The sequence below is a fragment of the Ambystoma mexicanum genome, chromosome 5q, assembly GCF_040938575.1.
Source record: "Ambystoma mexicanum isolate Mex_15411 chromosome 5q, UKY_AmexF1_1, whole genome shotgun sequence".
NCBI classification, from domain to species: domain Eukaryota; kingdom Metazoa; phylum Chordata; class Amphibia; order Caudata; family Ambystomatidae; genus Ambystoma; species Ambystoma mexicanum.
The window spans coordinates 653,774,826-653,798,668 of record NC_090933.1 but is presented as its reverse complement, the minus strand read 5'-3'; positions in this window follow the sequence as shown (position 1 = coordinate 653,798,668).

The window sequence follows — 23,843 nt, the reverse complement described above, 5'->3', positions numbered from 1 at the left end:
CATGTAAAATGTTTTAAATACCAAATAGGTACTAAATCAGTCAAGAATATATACTGTTTTGTGGGCGATTAGTTAATTACATAAACCTTAAGCACATTTATCAACAAAAACAGAGACAGAACATAAATATACAGAACCATAATTGCCTAGTACCTAGTGCAAAATCAAACACATAAACATATTTACGCAGCTCAACAAATTAATACAGTTAATTACCCACGTATACACATTAATGGGATACTCGTCCATATTCATTATTTTAAAACGGGACAGATAGTTCATATGTCTCCTATGTTTTGCAATAAAATGCATACATCATTTGCATTAAAACCATCCATTCACTATTCCCATCTTATCTTTCCTACCGCAGAAGAGCACTAGATTATATATGGCGACCCTTGTTTACCATTTCCATGGCTACCTTCCAGACATTAAATGCTGCACCAGCCACTGCCACCGAGGTGGCACCTATCAGGGTGCTCCATAATTGATAATTTTCTATGTCGGGCAAGTGCCTCATTAGTTACTCTCTCTGTATACGATATTTTCAACCATCCTCCAATATATACGCATGTGGGCAGTATATTAAAATGCATGTAACAAATAAATCACAGATCTTTAGTACAGATTTTTGTTTTAAGTACAGGGCTTATTTAAGGAGAAGCTTTGCTTGCGGTATTCATGGTATCTCTTTTTCCCATTCAAATATGCTATGGCAGTAGATCTCTCCCAAACTGATATTTTACTCTTAAGCCATTTCCATACATTAGGATCTAGCTGATCTACAGCTATTTCAAGGGAAGTTCCCACTTTTAGATCTATATTGTAGAAGTGGTTCCCAGCAATTTTTCTCACGGTATTTAGGAAATGGTTCAGACAAGTGCTGTGATACCTTCCAAACATCAGTGAGTCAAATGTTTTGCCTTCTCTTTGTGCCATGATAAATGAAAGGTAAAGTTTACTACGCTTGATATTCAAACACCCAATTTGCATGGCCTCTACTGGAACATCCATCCTAGCATGGATCTAAGTATTTTCCCTTCCAATGCTTCCAGCTAATTAACATGCTGTTCTGCCAGGAGCTCTAGTCTATACATTATTCCAGGGATTATGCTAGATGTATATACAGCAGGCAGGTCCGCCATATTATCTCCATCCCATTTCTTAGCAAATATTTCAATCAAGAATATTTTAGATACCAATCACATTATAACAGCGGTGCTGCCTTCAAGGCAACAAAGCAGTTGCAACCCCTAGTGACCCCCAAATGGCATCCCTGTGCATGTAGCTGCCATGGTCCCCCTGTAAGAGCAGAAATGGGTGTAGATGGCTTAGCAAAGTCCACCTCCACAGACACCTGCTGAGGTACCACCTCTATCTCTGCCACTTCTTGCTTTTCCATCTCCTCCTCCTCCATCACATGTGCTATCTGGATCTGAGTAGTCCAACACCTCTTCTGTACCCTGCTCCATCTTCTCTCCAACTTTAAAGCTATTATGTCATTTCCAAGCAATTTTTCAAGTGGATATGTGACTACAATACCTCTCTTCTGCATCAACCCAAGTATTAATTGTCACATATATAACACCTTAGGCAAGATGCCTTCTTGCAAAGGCCTTGCTTCCTTCACTTCCCCCTTCACTGTCTATCTTGTGACAGCTTTTATATTGCTGTCTTGTTGGCATTGCCATCTCACTCAGCTGAACTCTTTTCCCTGTGACAGTGGGAAACCCTCAATCAGCCCAGCCACCTTGCCTCTTCCTCAGCGCTGCCTCCTTGCCTCTTCCTTAGCCATATCCAAAGGGTTCTCCCACTTCAAGCAACACCTGCCTGAGCTGTGGGTGCCTTCACCTACAATGCGGGTATGTAAATTAGCCCAAATGCAAGCCTTTCACCCAGAAAGCTGTCGTTGTCTTTATTGACATTACTATGTTATACATAGCTTAATAGCAACATACATTGTTCAAGGCTGCAGATAACTGCATATCTGGTTTCACCATTTTCAGGGATCATCAATGCAGTATAGTCAGACAGTCTTATGGTTGGAGAATTCGGGCAGTGTGGAGCAAACGCTAGCACATGTACCTTTTTTTATTTGGAAAAAAGTGAAAAAGCATGTCTCTTTTTCCACTCTCTAGGTTGTCAGTCAATGGCTGTACAAAGTAACACAGAGGAAAGGATACAAGCAGGAATGTTTAAATGGCTGCAGAGATTTTGCTCACTTCTGCATTAAGAAGTCTTTTTTTTGTTTTACAAAGGTGAAAACAGATCTTGGTTTAATGCATAGAAACCCAGCTCTATGAGCATCCAATTACAGTCATCCAAGTAATAACATATTCATTTAATTTCCATAAATATGAAGCATACTAGTTGCAACTTATTTTTTACAGAGAAAACAAGTATTTGTATAAATACAGAAGAAATGACAACATATGAAATATGTATAAACGCAGACAAATGTTGAAAAAAGAATTAGCATAAAAGTGAAATCCATAAATATAATCTACTGTCAAAAAACATCACCAACGACAGCCTTGGAAAACTCAGAAGAAGAAAATGAAAGTAATTAGGTCCTTGTATAGGGCTCCAGGACCTCCTAGACCACACTGTATATTTCCGGGTTATACTGTATCTCAGATTTGCCCACCAAAAAGAACTGTTTCTAACCGGATCTGTATGTGAGTACAGGCACCCATAGTGGCTGCCTGTGGGTCCCCGTGGTATCTCACAGTCACGGCCAGTATGAAACTGTGTGTTCAGCAAGGTACATATTCAGGCTCGACCCCCCCAAAAAGTTGGGCTGATTTTCAGCAAGCCAATCTCAACACAAACCAGGTACAGTGCACACAAGTAGATCCCCAAAGAAATTTCAAATTCAAGTAATTCAACTTGCATAAGATGTCATAGCAGGCTGAAGTGAGCAAAGATCAGGGGAAACCGACAAGCGAATCACGGGCAAATACACTGTAAACCATACTATGTGCAACTTCATTGAGTCTGTCTTGATTGAATCTCTTCACAAGACACTCGGTGAAGCAACTCTGCTTGAAATACATCTCAAATGGAAGGTCTGTGGCCTGCATATGTCTACTTTGAAGGGCTTCTTTCCAAACAGGGTGTCAATGGTCTCCTTTGTAAATGAAGCATTCCCAGTGCTAAATTAACAAAACAAGAAAAAGCACATTTACTGACTAACAGTAGTAGGCGCACGTGCCAATAGACTATCACTACATAGCAGATGCTAAACATAATCTTCAATTTTGTGTTTGTTACAGTAGACAGTTCAAATATTGTTATTTACTGCCCTTCTTCTTTTCAGAGTGACATGATAGCCTGTCCTATTTCAATGCAATCTGTGTTAATTTGTGTAACACACACTCTACGTGTTTGTCTCTTTCACAAATGCAAAATATATATTTTACCATTCAATTTTATTTAGATGCATCAAAGTATTATTTGATCAATGAGTTTGAGCTCAAACTATAACCATCAATCAAAGATGTTAGCCTGCACTGAGGTTACTTCTATTTTGTTTGCAACAGAATCCTGTTTGATGCACTGGTGATGCTGCCAAATTTGCCTCTAACGAGGATGAATCAATGCAGAATCAACAGCGTTAAGGTCCCAGTAGGCCCCTGGAGGACACTGGACCTGTGGCAACAGGAACCACACTAAGCATATGCTGCAGACAGGTGCTCTTGGCTCACTACCCTATGCATGGAACCCACTCAGGGAGTGTCTGGAAACCAGGGGACCTGCCAGACAATACAGAAGCCCAACATAAACAGATCAACCTGTCATAACCTCTCTCAAGGGTGGTCATATCATCTGCTGACAGACTCCAGAGTCAAAGAAATAGCCCAACAAAGGTGAATGACAATATTGGCCAACTGGGATGATTAAGGAAGGACACTCATGTCCAACTAGAGCAATATGATTGGGTTTGATAAACTTAATAATGTGTAGCATGCTCATGTATCGCTGTGACTTAATGTTATCCCTTTATATCATTATACTCCTTGTAGTTTGCACAACCAGAGTTTAACTTGCGAATGTTTATTTTTATTTTTATTTGATGTCTCTTTTTTTTATAATAGTACACTATGTGGCAGGATATACAGTTCCCTAGATGCAATTGAGAAAGTTGTTCTGTTGATTGAATGATCTTGTTGAACTGGGAACGGTTGATATAAGAGCGAATTTGGGTGTAATATCTCATTAACCTGGCTCCCTAGGAGATAGGGCAGTCTGCATTTTCCAACTTTGACAGATAGCAGGATTCTAGGTGGGATGTAGGTTGCTTTACATAGTTTAGGTAGATGGGGTTTACATTTTATTTTAATATTATGAAAACCATAAATTCTATGGCCCTTCGGAGCTTGCTAGTTTTTATGTTGTTATATTTCTTTTCTCCTTACTTGGATTTCCTTTTTTCGGCTCAGGTTACCCAATGAAGTGCAATACTTTTGGAATTGTCTGCTCTATGAATTCTACGACATTTGTAAGGACTGTGGTAAGGGTACATAGTCTCCAGATCTCATCAAATTGGAAATTAACAAATTGTCACTTAATATAATTGTCTTGATGAACATTACTGGATAAAGCACCTCTATAAAGAGCACACACCTTTATTGAGCCACCATACATCCTCACAATAGCATTTGGCTTTGGAACAGATATCAAATGTGATGTGTCTTGGCTGAGAGAACTGGCTTTGAGTCCAACCTGGATGTCTTTTAATGATTATGCTTTTGAATTGATGAAGATGTAATCCAGTTGAATAGAAGATTCATATTCTTTTTTACACTTTTTAAGATGATGATAAAGGATAGGAAGTACTTTGGTTTAGCTGAAATCCACCAGAGCAACCTCACTGCAGAACTACTACCAACTGACAGTCTTGGAACCCTCAGCTGCTCTAGTGTTCTACTCTTACATCAAAAAGTAAGCTATCCATCAAAAAGTAAGCTATCCACACATGTAAATGCTATGTATAGCCCATACAAAGCTCATGAAACTCAAGAAAATAAATCATATCATGCTAAAACACCAAACATAAACAATAAATCATAATGTTTAAACTAAAACAATTATAATGCAGCCAGTATGAGAATGACATAACAATTATAGCTTAATGACTGATATACAAAAGAGAAGCAAATATGATTTTCTTTTCCAAAGACGAGTGGGGAAACTTTTAAAAAAGGTCAATATTCCAAAATTACTGGAATCAGTTAAGGCCAAGAAAGGTTAGATAAAGAAATAAGTCAGAAACAAGTAGATGTTAACAAAAATCTGCAGAGATGGCAGACGAGACTCAGGAAATTAATTCCCTCCCCACTTCTAAGGCACGTTGTCCAGATGGCCTACCTTCCCAAATTTAGAAACAAATACATTAAAAAGTTGGATACCCTTATGACCAAATTGTTCAGTAGTTTTAAGGACACTAACATTAAGTAGTTGTTGTCACTCATATTAAAGCTTGACAAAGATACCCAACTTATCATCTCTATCACCCAATTGTGATATTGAATTATAATAACATTGAAGGCCTAAAAGGTCTACCGTTGTCCTCCCTTGTGCCCCTGAGAAGTGTGCTACACAGGGCCAGATCATCCCGGCCCTCTTCGACCTTCACTGGCTCCCACTGCATGTACAAATCACCTTGACGTCTTGCTGCATCATCAATAAAGCAGTCACATTCAAGTCACCCAGCTACCTCACAGAAAAACTCAACATCTGCTGTGGACAGCGCACCACCAGAAGCCAGGACATATGCAGACTTGAAATCCACTGCTGCACAAAGGAAAAGACCAGAAAACAAGCCTTGTCTGCCTAGACCCAGAGACTATGGAACCTCCTCCCTGTCAGCATCAGACTCGCCCTCACGCGCCTGCAATTCAGAAAAGAAGTCTCAAGGAGTCTCTCCTCCTCAACTCCTAGGCCATCACGTAGCCACCATTCCCCCTGACTCGCTAAATGACGTCTGCCAGTTTCATCCGTGCCACCCGGTATGGCTGCAAACCTGCTCTGTGTCCCTCTGTATCCTACGGCATGCTGTATATATGTTCTGTTATATACCTCTGTAGAGCACTCCATTGTTTCTCGAAGCTAGGTCAGCACTCAATTGGTACCATATAATAATAATAATAATAATAATAATAATAATAATAATAATAATAATAATAATAATAATAAAATGGGGGCACTCTTCCGTGAAATCCAAAATGGAGGCTCCTTTCTAGAGCTCCAGCATCCCAGCGCGACCAATGGCTCATAATCGCTCCTAAATATACCTGCTATATACACGGTCGCAGGGATTGCTTAAAGTGCAGTTAGCATTGAAATCTGATGATGAACAGGTGAAGGTGCCCCTGAGATGAGCACTGGATGACCGCAGCTGCAGCACGTCACAGAGTCCATAGAGAAAAATGGTGGCTGCCATTTGTGCAGTGCTTCTTTAATCTCCCCGGCAAGGTGTTGCGCTACTACACCATCAGCGGGACAGAGCACACAGCAGAGCATGAATCCACAGCAGCAGGGAGCGGGAGATCACCAATCTGCCTCCGACACTATCCGCCGTGACAGGGGAGTCCATGGCAGATGGGACTGTGCGGTTGGAACATCAAGATAGGGCTAGTTGGTAGAGGAGTGACGATGATACCTGAGCCAGATGGCTGCCTTGCAACACCTTGCAACACTGCTGAACTGCATAGCCACGGTGGAGTTCTGCCACTTGAGATGTGCCGATTTACATCCGTGTCCTAATGCCGTGGTGGTGGGAGAAGGCTGGGGGACCCTGCACTCTCTGGCTCTCAGGGCTGTGTGGCATAGTGATATCAGAGGGATTGCCCGTTGCTCCAAGGAGATGAAGAGAGACACCTGGGGAGCTGCTGCTTGACTTTCCCGGTGCTTTGCAGAATGCATTTAAAGTTTCACAGTGGATTGCTTGTCCTCAAGAAACACTGCACTAAGTCTCTAAGTCTGTCGATATGACAAAAGGCAATACAAAGAACAGTGCTCTATGAACCTATATGCTAAGGCGACCCCGAAGATTTCTGACACTGCAGGATCAACCACAGCTATGGACACCACTGCTGCAACCACCGACGTCACCGAAATGAAGTGAATGATGGCCCATATGCAGAAGGGGTTCTCAGCGGTAAATAGCAAGCTGGACAACATCACAAGCACAATTGGTCCCTTAAGTCATGCCTGGAGAAAACTGATGAGAGGCTAACAGAGGCTGAGGCAAGAGTGGGCATGGTCGCAGATGACATATCTACTTTAAAGACTGAGTTGGTGACACTATCAAAACAGGTCCAAATGGTAAGAAAAAAGAACAACAAGATTAAATCGTGGTGACACCGCAATATAATTTTGATTATCGATGTGCCTGAAAATAATATAGAAACATCACTGGAAATATTCATCAAAGACATCCTCCTCTCCCTTCTGGGCAACCCCAAGCTCTTGCCACAGTTAGCAGTGGAGCGTGCCTATAGATCCTTTTCACCTAAGCCCAGACCGTGAGCACCACTGTGTCCGATAATAACACTAAATCCTTAAATATTGGGACCGGGATGCCATCCTTTGAGCCACCTGAGAGCAGGGGGACCTCATTTTGGCTTCAAACAAGCTACATATTTACCCAGACTTCTCTCTGGTGGTGCAGCAGGAGAGGAAATTGTGTTTGGAAGTTAAGAAGAGATTGCGCGTGAAAGGCCTGAAATATGCTATGCTACCTCGATTCCAACATCCCCTGTCTCCTCGTCTTACTTGATCTCTCTTCTGCCTTTGACACAGTCAACCATGCCATCCCGCTCAACCGTCTCCATGATAAACTGGGTATCACCGATCAGGCCCTGGTTTGGCTGACTTCTTTTCTCTCTGATTGCCTCCTCCCAGATCCAACTTGGGTCCTTCCTCTCCTCTATCTCTGTCTCTACCTGGGGTGTTCCCCAGGGGTCTAACCTCTCTCCGTGGCTGTTCAACCAATACCTGGCACTTCTTGCCCACCCCATTGCTGCTCTCTGACCCAACTTTCAGTGCTATGCGGATGACACTCAGCTCATTTTCAGATTCTCTTCCACCACCTCTTCTCCTTCTCTCATTTCTGACTGCCTGTCTGCTATCCAGGAGTGGTGTGCCACCAATGATCTCTGCCTTAATGCCAGTAAGACTGAGATTCTCCTCATCAGCACACCTGTTCCCTCCTTTCCTGTCACTTTCTGGCTGGCATCTCTTGGCCCTCTGCCTGCTCCCACCTGTGAGGCTTAAAACCTCAGGGTCATCTTCGACTCCACACTCTCACATCTCTGACATCTCTAACAAGTCACACTACCAGCTGCACCTCCTCAGAGGTAGTATTCCTTTGCTCTCCTTCCCCCAGAAGCTCACTGTCTCCAGAGCTCTAGTTCTCTCTAGGCTGGACTACTGTAACAGCCTATTTACACGGCCACGGTAGTGGCCGTGTAGTTATGGTTAAGTTGCTGTTTCCATAGGAAGAGCACTTCTTGGGTGGCTTATAACTCCGCTCCCCCTGGACGAATCCTCACCAAACTTTGCAAAAAAAGTATATCGGCACTCTGAATTTTATTTTATTAAAGGTCTGTTATGTTTGGTCCAGGGGGGGAAAGTTACAGGGGGGGTTCCAAAATGTCTTTTTTTCCCATAGACTGAATGGGAGAAAAACTTTGCGCACGGCTACAGGTCAAACCGCTGGACGGATTTTCACAAAAATTTGCGGCAGGTATAGGGGCTTGGTCCAGAAAGCGTGCTTTTGTACATTTGGTGACAATCGGTGCAGTATTTTTCTTTAAAATTACCAAAAAGTATGTCTCAAAAAATGTGTGATATCTATGTCTGCTCCGCGGTCACACTTCCCTGTTCGCTCAGCGGACAAGATACTGATTGGCTAATGGGCTCGCGTCATGACCGCGGACACGCGACATCTCTGCCGATTGGCTGCTGTGAGACTTGTTCTGCGTCAGATTGTTTGGCTGCGCCCGACATCTTGAATCCGCCGATAGCAGAGCAACAACCAGCATACACATGCTATATTTATAAAACTCTTTTGCTGTGTCACAGAGTGTTGGGACAGGGTCAGACAGTAAGACATGGGTGATCAATGCATTTGTTCTTCACAATGTATTTTCTATGGCCACCTTGTACGCACAGAAAATGAGGGGTGTAATAACGGTAGTATTTCAGTCCATGCAGTGCACAGGAAACTTTTTACTGTTGTAAGGAGACGCGCAGTGGTAGCGAACATTGGAAACATGCCATAATTGCAATACTTTTTTCCTATATGCATTATTATATTCATTCGTACGCCGCCATGGGTGTGACATGCCAAAGGCCATGCTCCCAAAACCAAAAACAAAGAGGTGATGGCTGGAAGGTTTAGAATTAATCTTAACCACTGGCATTGCTCTGGGCAACCCTCCAGACCACCGTTCTTCGCCTGCCACGCCATTACAGAAGGGGAAAGACCATATGCAAATCAGGCTTGGTCCCACCCCAAAAGGGGCAGTCCAGCCCGAACTGCTAGGTCACATCCCTTCTGCACAAGACCACAAGCATCCCCAAACATGTTTCGGCCTTGTTGGGCCTCATCAGTGAGGAGTAGCTTGGGTCTCTAGGCCCAGCAGGCACGGGACCCACGTCTTAGCATACCCGTCCCACTCGGGGTGACAAAGCAAAAACAAAGAGGTGATGGCTGGAAGGTTTAGAATTAATCTTAACCACTCACATTGCTCTGGGCAACTCTCCAGACCATCGTTCTTCGCCTACCAAGCCATTACAGTAGGGGAACGACCATATGCAAATCAGGCTTGGTCCCACCCCAAAAGGGGCAGTCCAGCCCGAACTGCTAGGTCACATCCCTTCAGCACGAGACCACAAGCATCCCCAAACATGTTTCGGCCTTGTTGGGCCTCATCAGTGAGGAGTATCTTGGGTCTCTAGGCCCAGCAGGCATGGGACCCACGTCTGGGCATACCCGTCCCACTCGGGGTGACAAAGCAAAAACAAAGAGGTGATGGCTGGAAGGTTTAGAATTAATCTTAACCACTGGCATTGCTCTGGGCAACCCTCCAGACCATCGTTCTTCGCGTGCCAAGCCAATACAGAAGGGGAAAGACAATATGCAAATCAGGCTTGGTCCCACCCCAAAAGGGGCAGTCCAGCCCGAACTGCTAGGTCACATCCCTTCTGCACGAGACCACAAGCATCCCCAAACATGTTTCGGCCTTTTTGGGCCTCATCAGTGAGGAGTAGCTTGGGTCTTATATGCCGCAATGGATGTCATATGGTATGGTAGTAGTGGCCAATATGCACAGTATTTGAACAAAGCAATAAGAACTGGAGTTGTAACCAACTGTGCATTTTACACACTGTACACCCATACATTGATAATTCTATGACTTCAAACTCACGTCTGTAGCCTGTGGCTACAAAGTACTGCAACATATCACAGCTATTGATACACTTGTACTAAGCAACATCATTAAGATGGTTGTGGGGAGGGCCTAGCAACTTTGTATAAAGTGAAGTGAGAAGTCACAATGGTTCCGATATGCTGTGGTGTTTCTGGCCAGGACCCACAGTCTTGACTGCATGCCCAAAGGCCATGCACCCAAGACTGAAGTAATAAGCAGTGGAGTTATAAGTGAATATGGGAGTGGTGTAATGTGCTAGTTGTGTGCACGCCGTAATGTCTTGGCTGCATGGCTGCAGACGATGGTCCCAACAGTAAATTTATAAGTAGCTAATTTACAAGGACCATGGTTTCGACATGTAGCAATGGTTGTGACTAGGAAGTATACTCTATGTACTTTGGTCGTAAGGCGTAGGTCATACATTACACGCTGTAGATGCAAGGGCCAGCCTCCAGGCACTGCAGCATATTACTACCATAGATTAGACGTGTAGATTCGCATGTGTAGAAAATGACTGCCAATACACTTACTCCTTACTCTGTTCAGAATCCACATATACTTTTTAAATGCTTTTCGTACTTGGCAGAAGTATCCCTTTTTTAATTTCTGTGATAAAAGAAAAAGGTATGTTAGTCTTTGCATTTTATAAAAACTTACTACATTGCATAATAGACAGTTTACCTTTTTTTTACCCTCATATTTAGTTTACAAACCAGTGTACTGTGCATTGTGCTCAGTTTCTGTGTTTGCTTTTCTAATCCTTGGGTCTGGGGAAAAAAATCCTTGTTGGATTAACTTCTTTTGCTATGGTACTAACTACTTCCTTGTTTCCTTTGAGTGGTTCCTTCATCTTTCTGATTAATGTTATGTTTGTTGCATTCCTGCCGATTTTTAACAACAGTTACATACCTGTAGGCGTATTGTACCTGTGCATTTGTTCCAACAGATCTGTGATATTCATTTATTTGTGTCGTTGTTATATACTGTTTCCTTTTTCTTTCTGATTAATGTTATGTTTGTTGCCTTGCTTCCGATTTTTAACAACAGTTAGATACCTGTAGGCGTATTCTAACTGTGCATTTGTTCCTACAAATCTGTGATATCCATTTATTTGTGTCATTGTTATATCCTCTTGGGCAGTTAGATACCTATTGGCGTATTCTAACTGTTTGTAGTCTTTCACATAATTTTTGCCAATCTTGAAGTACACATTATTTATTAATTTTTGGCTTTAAGAAGAATAAATACACATTTCTAAAGATTAGCTGGCAATCTATGCTTTAGAGTAATGGTGCTATCATTACATTCGAACCATCCACATATCTTTTTAATGTCTGCAGTGTAGTGACCTGCATTGGTTGTAGTTCCTGCATGGTAGATTATACCTATTGTTGTAAAGGTTTTCTTTCCAAGTGACACTTGACCGTGTGTGAATCCAGTCAGTCAGTTTGCAGTTGTTTTGGTACCATCTGCATTATAACGTATTATGTAGGCACTATTTGATTGTATCAGTAAGGTGGAGCGATTGTCTGAATTGCAAATAGTACATAATCTGCCATGGTTTGCATTCTGTAGAAGTTGCTGAAATGGAATGCTTTCACAATTTGGTGTGGAAACATACACAAATCGCTCATTTGGGATTTCTTCCTGTATCACTTTGCTACAGAGAGTGCATGTATGTTTCCACATGTACTAAATCTGGAAGATTTCATTTACTGGTATGCTTTTGTTTTCCAATACTAATAGTAAGTACATTAGAAATTCTTGTGGATCTTCTTGTGAGTTCAGAGTGAATCTCACCATTCCAGCACAGTCATCCAATTCTTGCCGTATTCCATGAACACTGTATGTGTTGTCAGGATTGCTTGTTGCATTTCTATGAAGCATTAACATTTGCAAACACAATTGGTCTGTACTGTGCAGGTAAATATTGTTAATTGATGGAAATTCAAATAGAATATTCATTGCTACATTTGCATAGCAACTTACCCCACTTTCATTTGCAAATTTGAATGGACCAGCTAGTTCTGTATCTGAGTGCATTTTTCTGAATTTCTGTTCCTTCTTTGCCGAAGGGCCTGGTTTACATGCCCTAATAGGTTGTTCTTTGTTTGTGGTAATTGCTGAAACTTTTGCTTCTTTTCTTTTCTTTGAGGAATTTGCTGTTGGATTCTGTTGCATTTCTGTTTCATTTAGTTTTCTTTTACCACATTTTACTTTATCTGGAACAGGATATTGTTTCAGATGAGGGGTGTACAGTGAACACAGTCTATTGTATTCTAGAATGCAAGGAATATCAGCTTTCACTTTACTTGCATCAAAGTTCATTAACAATAGACCGTCAAGTATACGTAAGCTTGATAATGCTACATAGCTCAAGCCATCCTTAAAGACTGTGTTTCCTATATTTATCAATGCTTTGTCTGGGGTAAGACCTTGGGATTTATGAATGGTAACTGCATATGCAAGAGTTAGAGAAAATTGCTCTCTACGTACATACATGTCTTTGAAGAGAAGGAATCGAGCAATTGAGCGCCCTATCCTTTTCACTTCTGAAACTTTATCAAAGCAAATATTGACAAACAGAATGTTGCTGTCATGAAAGCCAACAACTGTACCTAGTGCTCCATTAACTAGCCCTTGCTCGACGTCAAGGTTACGTTTAAGCATTACTCTACAATTTAAGGATAATTTTAATATTTTTTCCAACCCAGCTGTGTTGGAGATTGAATTTTCTAAACTATTTAGTCTTTTGTGGCTTGCTCATACATGGGTACTCTCATACCATGTACGTCTAGTTTGTCTGTGGCGCTAAGTTCCATTATTGGTTGCATTTCTTTATTGAATTTGAAACAGCTTGCAAGAGTTGGCATTAAGGCCATACAATTGACATTTTTGTGCCCTATTTGTTCCATAACATCAGTTGCACATGCATTATCGCATAAAGTGCATGAATGTGCCGGTTTTTCAATACAACTTGTGCTTCTTGCGATAGTACACCAACTCTAATACTTTTTAAGATGTTGGCATAAGTGAGATCTGCAGATTGCCGCATGTTCTCAGTTAATTCTCTGTATGGAAATGTTGCCAAAGGTTGACATTACCTATGCTACCAACAGTTCTCTGGCAGAGTTTGTGGCCTAAGTTTCTAAAAATAGGTTCACCTCTCACTGGTGTCAATTGTAGAAGATCTCCGAAAACTATAATGTGTTTCCCTGCAAAGACTTCTTCGTTGTTACTTTTAAGTACTTCTTGCAATCTGAGGTGAATCAAAGCCAACATTAGGTTGGAGAACATGCTCACTTCATCTATTAGTAACATTTTCATTTGTTTTAATACTCTGCGTAATTCCATTGCAGCTTCTGCAGAAAGTTTGTAATAGTCTAATTTATTGTGATGATCTACTGGAAGCAGTAGTAATCGGTGTAAAGTGACACCACCTATGTTATAGGCAGCTAAACCTGTGGGGGCCGTTACAACAGCTGACAGTTTGTTGTTTGTCAATTGTTGAAGGAACTTGCTGATGATTTTGATTAAGAATGTTTTCCCTGATCCAGCTTCACCACTGACGTACAGCAGTATAGGTTTGTAATTTTGGCAGGTACATTTGTTATTTTCGTGTTGTACACCATGTACAATTTGTTTTGTTACGACTTCAAAAATGGTGCGCTGATCTTTGTTAAGTTTTGCTTGTTGTACATTTAAGTCTTCTGTATCTTCTTGATACTGCTACATGGTGTTTTCTACTTCTGCCATAGCTACTTCAGCCTCATTTGTATTAGTGGTTGTTCTAGTGGTTCTTGACTTCCTGTTACAGAAGTTTGACTACTGTCAGAAGAGTCCTTATCTAGTTGAACCTGAGGTTCTTCTTCCTGTTGCTGCTCATTGTGTAACATTGTTTTGTACTGCGTAAAGTTCATATCGGTGATAGCGCTTTCATTTGCTTTGAAAGCATCTTCATAGCAGTCATAGTTTTCTAGTTTGTCTTCCTCTTTTCTCCACAGTTTGAAAAGTTGTAACAGAGACATGTAATACAGTTCTTTCTCTTGAGGAGTTTTTAATTACAATTTTACATGATTAATTAAGCTTTGTTTGGAAAGTTTTACTAAGCTCCCTTCACAATCGGTCACTCTATTATCTACGTTTGCTTTCATCGGGTTTTACATTATTTTTGTATGCACAGTTTTGAGCTATGTGGTATAGACACATGCTTTCCAAAGTGCTACTCCTGTTCAGGTAGTATGTGTCCAGTAAATGTCTTGGCTGTTGGGATAATTTCTGCCAATTGTTTCTATGTCCTCATAAGATTTCAGCACTCTTTTTCTAGATTTTGCAGGACCAAGACATAGCCATTCTATGTTGTCTGATTTACGATACAAAGCAGTACCCGTTAAATGATCTGCTGCTTCATAGGCGCCACATTCTCTATGAAAGAGCATTTTTATGCCTAGGCTGTACACTTTCTGTGATAATGTTTTGTCTGATGCTAGGTCATCCCAGAGGTCTTGAAGCTCTGTTTTTTCTGCTTTTATTAAGTAGGCTATAACATGTCGTGCAACAGCAGTTGAATTGTCTGCAATGTACTGCACATCTATGTTTGCATTCCATAAGAGGGCAATGATTGCATTGTAATCATTGATATAGTTTGATTCTCCCCTTCTTTTTAAGTAATACTTGTTCTTAGTTGATTTACCTTTAACAGTATGTCGAACTGAAGACATGAAGTTGTTTACTACACCTGTTTCTGTAACTGGTCTAGGGAAACCAAAGCAGCATTTGGTATAGTATTTACCCTTGTTTTTGTATTTGCAGCGACAATATTTGCCACATTTGGGTCTTTGAAATTGTCAAATCTGCCCATGCAGTTGACTATGTGTCTGTTGTGAATGGATTTCACAAGTGACATATTTTTGGATAACTTCAAAACAGTGTTAACACTAGCGTGACCAAATTCCGATGCACCTTTGATCAATAACAGCATGTGAATATGTCGTGCTCCTCTCGATTGATATTCTTTTCTCCAAAAGAAGTGTTGCACTTCTCCAAGGGGAGGAACAGTTTTATTGCAAATAAAGTGTAGCATGGCAATGAAACGATGATGGAAATATCTAGACACATTAACTGGATCTAGAGAGCAAGGTTCTCCAGGTGTTAATATATCTATGTTGTTTTTGTTGCTGTTTGCTATGCGTAGGAATTCATGTAAATCTTCCCGTGCATATTCTGCACAACTTAGCGTAACAAACCAAGTCGGTGTTCCAAGGTTTCTGATCATACAACGCACGTCTCCGTGCCGTCAGACCCAGTATTCCTTTGTACCATGCATGTTTGCAAACAAATTTGTTATACTTGCTTGTAAAACCTTATCTTTTTCCTGTACTTTTTGTATTAACTGCGTAGCCGACATATTTTGAAAGTTTGTTCCAGATTTCAAAATGTGTGCAACTCTGTAGCATAGTGTTGCTAATTGACTTTCATAGAGTAGGTGGAATATGTATTCCACATTTTGTCTAAATCTGGGATCTTGCGAATACATTCGTAAAGAGTGGTATTCTGATGCTCCAGTTTGAGCGGGTCTATCATCGTATCTTCCACCTTTGCCAGTAGGAAATAGCAGTGGAAAAGCATGTGCTTCTCTACTTTTTTCCCATATACTCATTGGTGACCCTTTGGTTTGTCGCATTTGGTAAGTTTCTAGTGCATCATCTATGCTTTCATTGGAATGCAATGGATGAATTGTGTAATGGTCCAAAAGAGTGCATACTTTAGCAGGAAACAGAAGTTCGAATTGTCCAGTTTCTGATGGCTCTTCAATTATTTCAGTTCTTTCCCTTAAGCTTTCTTCAATAATGATTTCCTTGTAGTACTCGTTATTGTATTTTAGATATTGCAATGCTTGTCTAATTTTATGTAAATTCACCAGTTGTTGCCAAATTTTCTTGTCCTTTGTTGGTACAGCATTTACCAAGACTATTAAAGAATGCTCTATTGAACGTTGCACTCCTAGAGTGTGTACATTTTCCATTAGATCTAATGGCAAATAAACTACTTTGCCACGAATGCCTTTCACCAATTCAGAGGAAGGTAATTTTGCTGTTTTTGGATGAAGGCATATAATTGCTTGAAATAGGTGAACTGTTTGAATTATTATGCTCTCATAAAAATTGAGCTGTTGCAGGATTTTTGGTAGTGGGAACAATTCCAAATTATTTGTAATAGCACGTGAAGGAGTGTGGTTGTTGTCTAATTTTATAGTACAGTAACTGCAACATATTAGGCGTTCAGTTAGTTCATATTTGTTTTCTGCTAAAAGGTAGAGAGCTAATTAAAACCATTTAGAGTCTTCATTGTCTTCTATTTTGTATGCCATGTCTACATTTTTTGTGTTCCTTTTGTAAAACGTTCTGCGGCAACACTCACACACATGGTTTGGTACTTCAGCCGATGACCTTTTAAATGTTACTATTTCTTTTCTGTATGTGTGTAATAGAAGGTTGCTATGTGCAGAACTGTTGCTACTATGTTCTAAAATTATAGCATTTTGTAAGTGGCTTTCACTTCCAAAATACTTTCTCTGAATACGGTCAATTTCTTCTTGTAAGTATTTGGTGTACCATGCAGAAGAGTGTTATTTAAATTGCCTAATTCTGAAGCCGGATATTTTGCATAGTATATTTTATACACTAGATTTCTTACACTTGAATGATGTGTTGATATCCTTTTGATATCATGGAAGGTGCTTTTGCAAATAGGCCCAGAAATGCAGGCTAATGAATGTCCTTGTAGTCCTGTGTATTTGCGAACTGAACAAATATCCGTATTTTGCAGCACTTTCATTTTACTTTTGTCTTTACCTTTTACATACTGATTGAGGAACTGACGTAAAAATGTGAAAGCTTTGTTTGGAATCGCACACATTTGATGTGCACGGCCATTTGTATACTGGACGGTGTAGTTCTGCTGAATCGAGAAGTAATTCTGAGTTTACAGAGGATACTTTTGAAAGCAGTGTTTCTTGTTCCATGATGGTAGTATTGATTTTCTCATACACTCGTCCACTGCTATGGATGGTAATTGTGTATGTTTGATTTTGTTTGTATGCTTCTTCATTAAAATATGGTTCTGTGGTTGTTGTGTGACTCCATTCACCACCACAAACATTGCTGAGTCTCTTTTGTAGTTTGGTACTTAATTTTGTTAGTGCTTTCATCCTATTTAACACTAATATAAAACACTTTCTTTTCAGAAGGATTGCAATGTCCACGAGAGATTGTATGATTAACTTTCTACGGTAGGTTTTAAGGGGTGAGGATGATTTCGGTCCTCTTCTTAGTAGATTCTGAAGGACTCTGTGACGAAACATTTTTGATAAAATACTTTTTTTACTTTCTACAGAGTTGCTTTTTGGTAGGCATTCTTTATTGTCTGTTGAAAAAAAAAGGCATACTTTGGTCTGTTGTATAATGTATGTGCGCTATGAGCATGCATGTATGAGTCTGATGGGGAAGCTCTTTGTTATGGTGTGTGAATGTGCATTAGACTCTTGCAATGATTTGGTAAGGCTATTTTACTGTATGTATACAAGTACAATGTGCTTCAGATGAGACTACAAAGTGGGCTAGTGGTGACGAGAAGCATTATTAATAAACAAAATGCCATAAACTTGCAACAGCAACTACTTTTCTAAATCTAACCTTCTAAGGATTACGTACGTTATTTGAGTTCCAAACTGACAGGGATTTGTGAGCCATTCTACCTGTGTTTCTTTGTTCAATAAATGGATATTTGTAGGTAGAATGGTTCAAAAATCAATGTTTGCTTTGGTGCCCAAATTAAACAAATAACCCATGCAGCCTCTTTGAGGAGTAGTTACAATATAAAGGTAGTACTGTTCTTACTTTTTTTGCAAAATGACCAGGTTTCTTCGGGTATGTCATCTGCAGTGTAGATGCTGTTGATTTTCAGGAGAGTAGTTTTCACTGCGATTCAAAAAAACAAAATTAATTACTTTGTGTGTTTACAGCAGTGCTGATACTGCACACATTAACAGGCTAATTCATAGAATCCAGCGCACAAGTAGCGCACGCGGCTGGCGCACAGCGTGCGCCTGCGATAGTCTGCGCCAGGCACGTGCGCTAAAACAGATTTCCGCGCACAGCGTATTCATGGATTTCAAGCTCCCAAACCAGCCGTGGCGCAGAGAATCGCAGCGAGCCTGCAGCAGCGCCAGTAACGCCCCCAAGAACGCCCTCGCGCAAGGAAAAGCCATCAAAATCGCTAAATCATCGCTAAGGGCTGCGCTAACCCTGGACCACTTCACAGGGCAGGCAAACAAGGAAAGCAAAGCGGGCAATCTTCAAATCATGAGTACGCGGGAAGTACTACACGCGACTAGGCAGGGAACGTGAATTACAGGGGTACGCGGGAATCACCACACGCGAACAGCCAGGGTGCGTGTATTACAGGGGTACGCGTGAAGTAGAACACGCGATAGGCCAGGGAACGTGTATTACAGGGGTACGCGGGAATCACCAGACGCGAACAGCCAGGGTACGTGTATTACAGGGGTACGCGTGAAGTAGAACACGCGATAGGCCAGGGAACGTGTATTACAGGGGTACGCGGGAATCATCACACGCGAACAGCCAGGGTGCGTGTATTACAGGGGTAGCGGGAAGTCCAACACGCGATTGGCCAGGGTACGTGTATTACAGGGGTACGCGTGAAGTAGAACACGCGATAGGCCAGGGAACGTGTATTACAGGGGTACGCGGGAATTATCACACGCGAACAGCCAGGGTGCGTGTATCACAGGGGTAGCGGGAAGTCCAACACGCGATTGGCCAGGGTACGTGTATTACAGGGGTACGCGTGAAGTAGAACACGCGATAGGCCAGGGAACGTGTATGACAGGGGTACGCGGGAATTATCACACGCGAACAGCCAGGGTGCGTGTATTACAGGGGTAGCGGGAAGTTCAACACGCGATTGGCCAGGGAACGTGTATTACAGGGGGACGCGTGAAGTAGAACACGCGATAGGCCAGGGAACGTGTATCACAGGGGTACGCGGGAATTATCACACGCGAATAGGCTGGGTGGGCCCTCACAGGTGTACCCTGTACACCCTCCACGGCCCCTGCAGGCAGCCCACAAAACAGTGGACTACCCTGCACACCTGATCATGTCCCCCTGCACCCCCATCCACCAGGGGCACCCTCCACCAGGCCCCCACCCATGTCTCCCACCACCCCCACCCCCCAGCAGTGCAGGGGCACCTGCCATCAGGCCCCCACCCATGTCTCCCACCACCCCCACCCCCCATCCACCAGGGGCACCCTCCACCAGGCCCCCACCCATGTCTCCCACCACCCCCACCCACCAGCACTGTGGGGCACGTGGCCAGCAGGCAGTCAGGCAGCAGCAGATGGCAGGTGGGAGCGTGCTCAGGGCTCTGGGGGACTTTAATTTGGCCTCCTGGCCAGGAGCGTGGTCTTTCGTGTTTGAACGCGTGGACAGCCTGATAGGGAGTGATTTTGCACGTGAAAACCCCACACTCAGCGAATCGCGCGAAAAGCCGTCCCCAGCATATGTGCGTCAATAGTTACCTGCACGTGCAGTGTCAAAGCGTGTGATTGGTGAAAAAGGATCTACACGCAGGAGTGACAAAGCGTGTGATTGGTGAAAAGTGAGCTACACGCAGGAGTGTCAAAGCGTGTGATTGGTGAAAAAGGATCCACACGCAGGAGTGACAAAGCGTGTGATTGGTGAAAAGTGAGCTACACGCAGGAGTGTCAAAGCGTGTGATTGGTGAAAAAGGATCCACACGCAGAAGTGACAAAGCGTGTGATTGGTGAACATGGGCCAAGCACGTACACGCCGTAAGTGACGCTGTACGTGTGGGCCTGTATAAAAGGTAGTGTTGAACACCATTTCCTTGTACGTGCTTTTCGTGGAGAGCGAGTGGGTGAATTCTGTACTTCTTGTCGTTTCACACGCGATTGACTTCACGGCGTTTCCAGTTCGTACTCCCTGTTACCTCTGACAGCTTTTTCTCTTTTTCCTCTAGTACTGGTTTACCTGGGCCTGTTCCCTCAAACAGTGTCCCCTTCTACTGTTGTCCTGTCTCCTCAGACAGCGTACACATCTTCTTTTGGCGGGGGTGTTGCCAACCAAACGCGCTCATTTTTCACGCTCTTTTACCTGGCAGACGGTGAGTCACGCACGTATCTAACTTCTGTGCTTGCCCCGTGTGTAGCCTACCCCTTCAGAGGTCATTCTAGGCTGCGTGTGACACGCATACGTTCATTGTGTTACTGGATGCCACAGCGTAGTGCAGGGTTTTCCATCAGCACACGTGGTCTAGGAGGGGTATTGTGCACGTTCCTTAACTTTTTTGGGGTGCCTGTGCGTTGCGTGACCCGTCATCTTTCCCCAGGGGTGTCATATAGCCTTGCCACTGCACTAGGGTACGAATACCATCTGGTACCCAACCCCTTTGACACCCAATTGCCCAGGACAATTGTGCACACCGACTCCCATACGCACAATACCATCAGTGCCATGGTTGGGAGGCGTGCAAGCCGTAAGGGTGGCAAAGGTGGCCGAGCCACACGTGGTGGCCGTGGAGGATCCACTAGGGGACGTGGTTGTGACTTGCAGGGTGCCCCTGTCCCCCCCAGTCTGGAGGACCAGTCAGGGACACCCATGCCCCCCCCCCAGTTGAGAGTCATGTGGCTGATACCAACCCTGATCAGCCCTTGTCGGACCAGGCCATTGTGGCACCAGACCTGTCCGAGGGTGATCCCATCGCTGACATCCAGGTCAGCAGGTCCACTGCACGTGCACCGGTGCACATTGGTGTCATCAGGGCACGCGCATCTATGCCAGATAGGTCATCTGCTGGCCCCCGTAGCCAGGGTGTGGCTCCATCCACCCCACCTCTCATACACCCTGCCAAGACTGTGTCGGTCCTAGTTCATGCACCTCAGATCAGGCCTGACCCCATCCCACTACCCCCAATGCCTGCACCTACTCCCATGCTGAGTGGGCAATCCCACACACCCAGTACTGAGTCCACCACGGCTCCTGCCCCTAGTGTCCACAGCGGCGTAGGACACTCTGGATCCCCACCCCCTTCCAAGCGCAAGAGGAAGAGTGCACGTCCGGCACAGGCTGATGCACCAGGCACGGCTGCACAGTCCGGCCCATCAAGGAAGCCAAGCTTCACAGACGCCGAACTGAATGCACTTGTTCAGTATGTGTCAGATCATGATAGGGAAATGGTCATCGTTGCAGGGTCCAAGACCACACATGCCAGACGCCAGGCACACTGGCAGACCATTGCTGACAGAATAAGTGCCCTTGGAGTAGTGAGGCGCACAGCTAGTGATTGCCAGAAGCGCTGGAATGACCTTAAGCGCAGGGCAAAGGATAAGCTGGCCTCAAGTCATGCCGCAACCTTGGTGACTGGAGGTGGGTCCCCAGCACAGGAAATAGAACTCACACCACACGAGTCCGTAGCTGGATCCTACGTCACCGAGGGACAACTCCAAGGTGTGGGAGACCTCCCTGATTACGAGGCATCATCCGGTGAGTGCACATGCATGTGTGTATTATCCATGTGCATGGTGTGTGTGTGAAGCATTCATGTTGGGTGCCTGTCAAGGGGGTGTGTGGCAGAGTTGATAGTGGCACCCATGTGCCCCATCCAGTATGTTCAGTGCAACACCATCTGCCCACAGCACTATCCCTACTGGCAACAGTGCACATATGGCCCGACACCATGGAAGTTGCCCTTGAATTGTCATTTTGTCACTACATTGTTGCTCATACTCCCCTGTCTATTCATCTGATGTCTTACATACCATTCCTATACTTTCCCCCAGCCATTCAAGTTTCATCTTCACATGCCTAACATGCAATGATACCACATGCTAATGCGTCCTCTGTATATAAATGCCAACCAACATGCTGTCATACTGTGGATGTTGCCTTGACATCCACCTCCTACCTGTGGGCTTTGGTACCGTCTGGTTTCGAGCCCCATTCCCTCACACTCCATGCTGCTCTTCATGGTCTATCTTCCATGACTTCTACAGTTCAGACCATCGTGCCCTACTCACGACACCTGCTTGCCAAAAGTCAAATGAGGGCACCCTGCCCTCCAATGCGACCCACCCTATTGCTGACCAGTGCATCTGAGCCTACTCAAAGCTAACTCTCACTGACATCTGCTCATACATGCCTTTGCCTGTCCCATAGACCCTTCACATGGTCCCTGTCCTCTCTCCTTGCTCCTCTTCCACCATCAATGGTGGGACCCGTTGGGGTGTACTCCTGGCCTCCTTCCAATCCTCAGAGGCCACTATTGATGTGCATGGTAATGGGAGCGTCCCAGTCCAAGGCCCTTAGGCCAACCTCAATCTCCTTGAGAAATGCTACCCACATCTCATCAACTTCCTTACCTCTCCTGCTGTCCCCCCTCCTCTCTCCTCATCAATCCTGCACTGCCTCCCTGCACCCTCCCATGAACCTTCTCCGCCTCCCACTCCAACTCCTACACATGCTGCACCCCTGATCTCTAGCACTCCCCGTAAGTCCTACAAGGCTGTCAACCTCCTCCACAATTACACTCCTTTCACTGCGGCTGCATCAGGCATTCCTCCGATATCTGTCACTTACATGAGGTTATGCACCTTGACATCCTTGGTCTCATGGAAACATGTCTGACGGCCAGCTCTGTCTGCATCCTTCACACACTCCTACCTGATGTTCAGGAGACCCTCTCCTTGGCCCGCCACTACTGTGCAGGGGGGGTGTGCCCTTGGCTTCCCTGAGGGTATTCCTGCCACTGTCACTCCTACTTAGACCTACTCCACTCTGGAATGGCTTGTGTGACGTCTCTCTCCACCACACCTTGACATTCTCAAACAGTGCGTACTGTGTCTGGGAAAACTGGTCAAATGTACTACTTCCTTTCTGAGTGTCCTCACCTCTCCTCCTCACTCATGTCCCCAGACACAGAAATCCTCATCCTTGGTGCTGTACGCATCCACCTGCATGCTTGTTGACGCCCCCACGTGACCTTTCTGTGACCTCAGCAACTCCCTCTCACCCTCTAGACTCCCGTCTGTCCCTACTCATTCTGCAGGGCACACTCTTGATGCTCTGATCTCATCTGACTTTCCCCTCTCCGTCCATCTCTGCACTCCTCTCTCCTGGAGTGATCACATTCTCCTCTCCTCCCAGCTCACCCTCACCACCCCACAGGCAAAGCCACCCTCACCACTGTCACACACCTTCTTGGTATTCCGACCCATGAAGTGTGTGTCAGTCGAGGCTCATGCTGCCAAAATCTCCCCCCCCATCCAGCTCCCCCTTAGGCTCACTCCCATCCTGA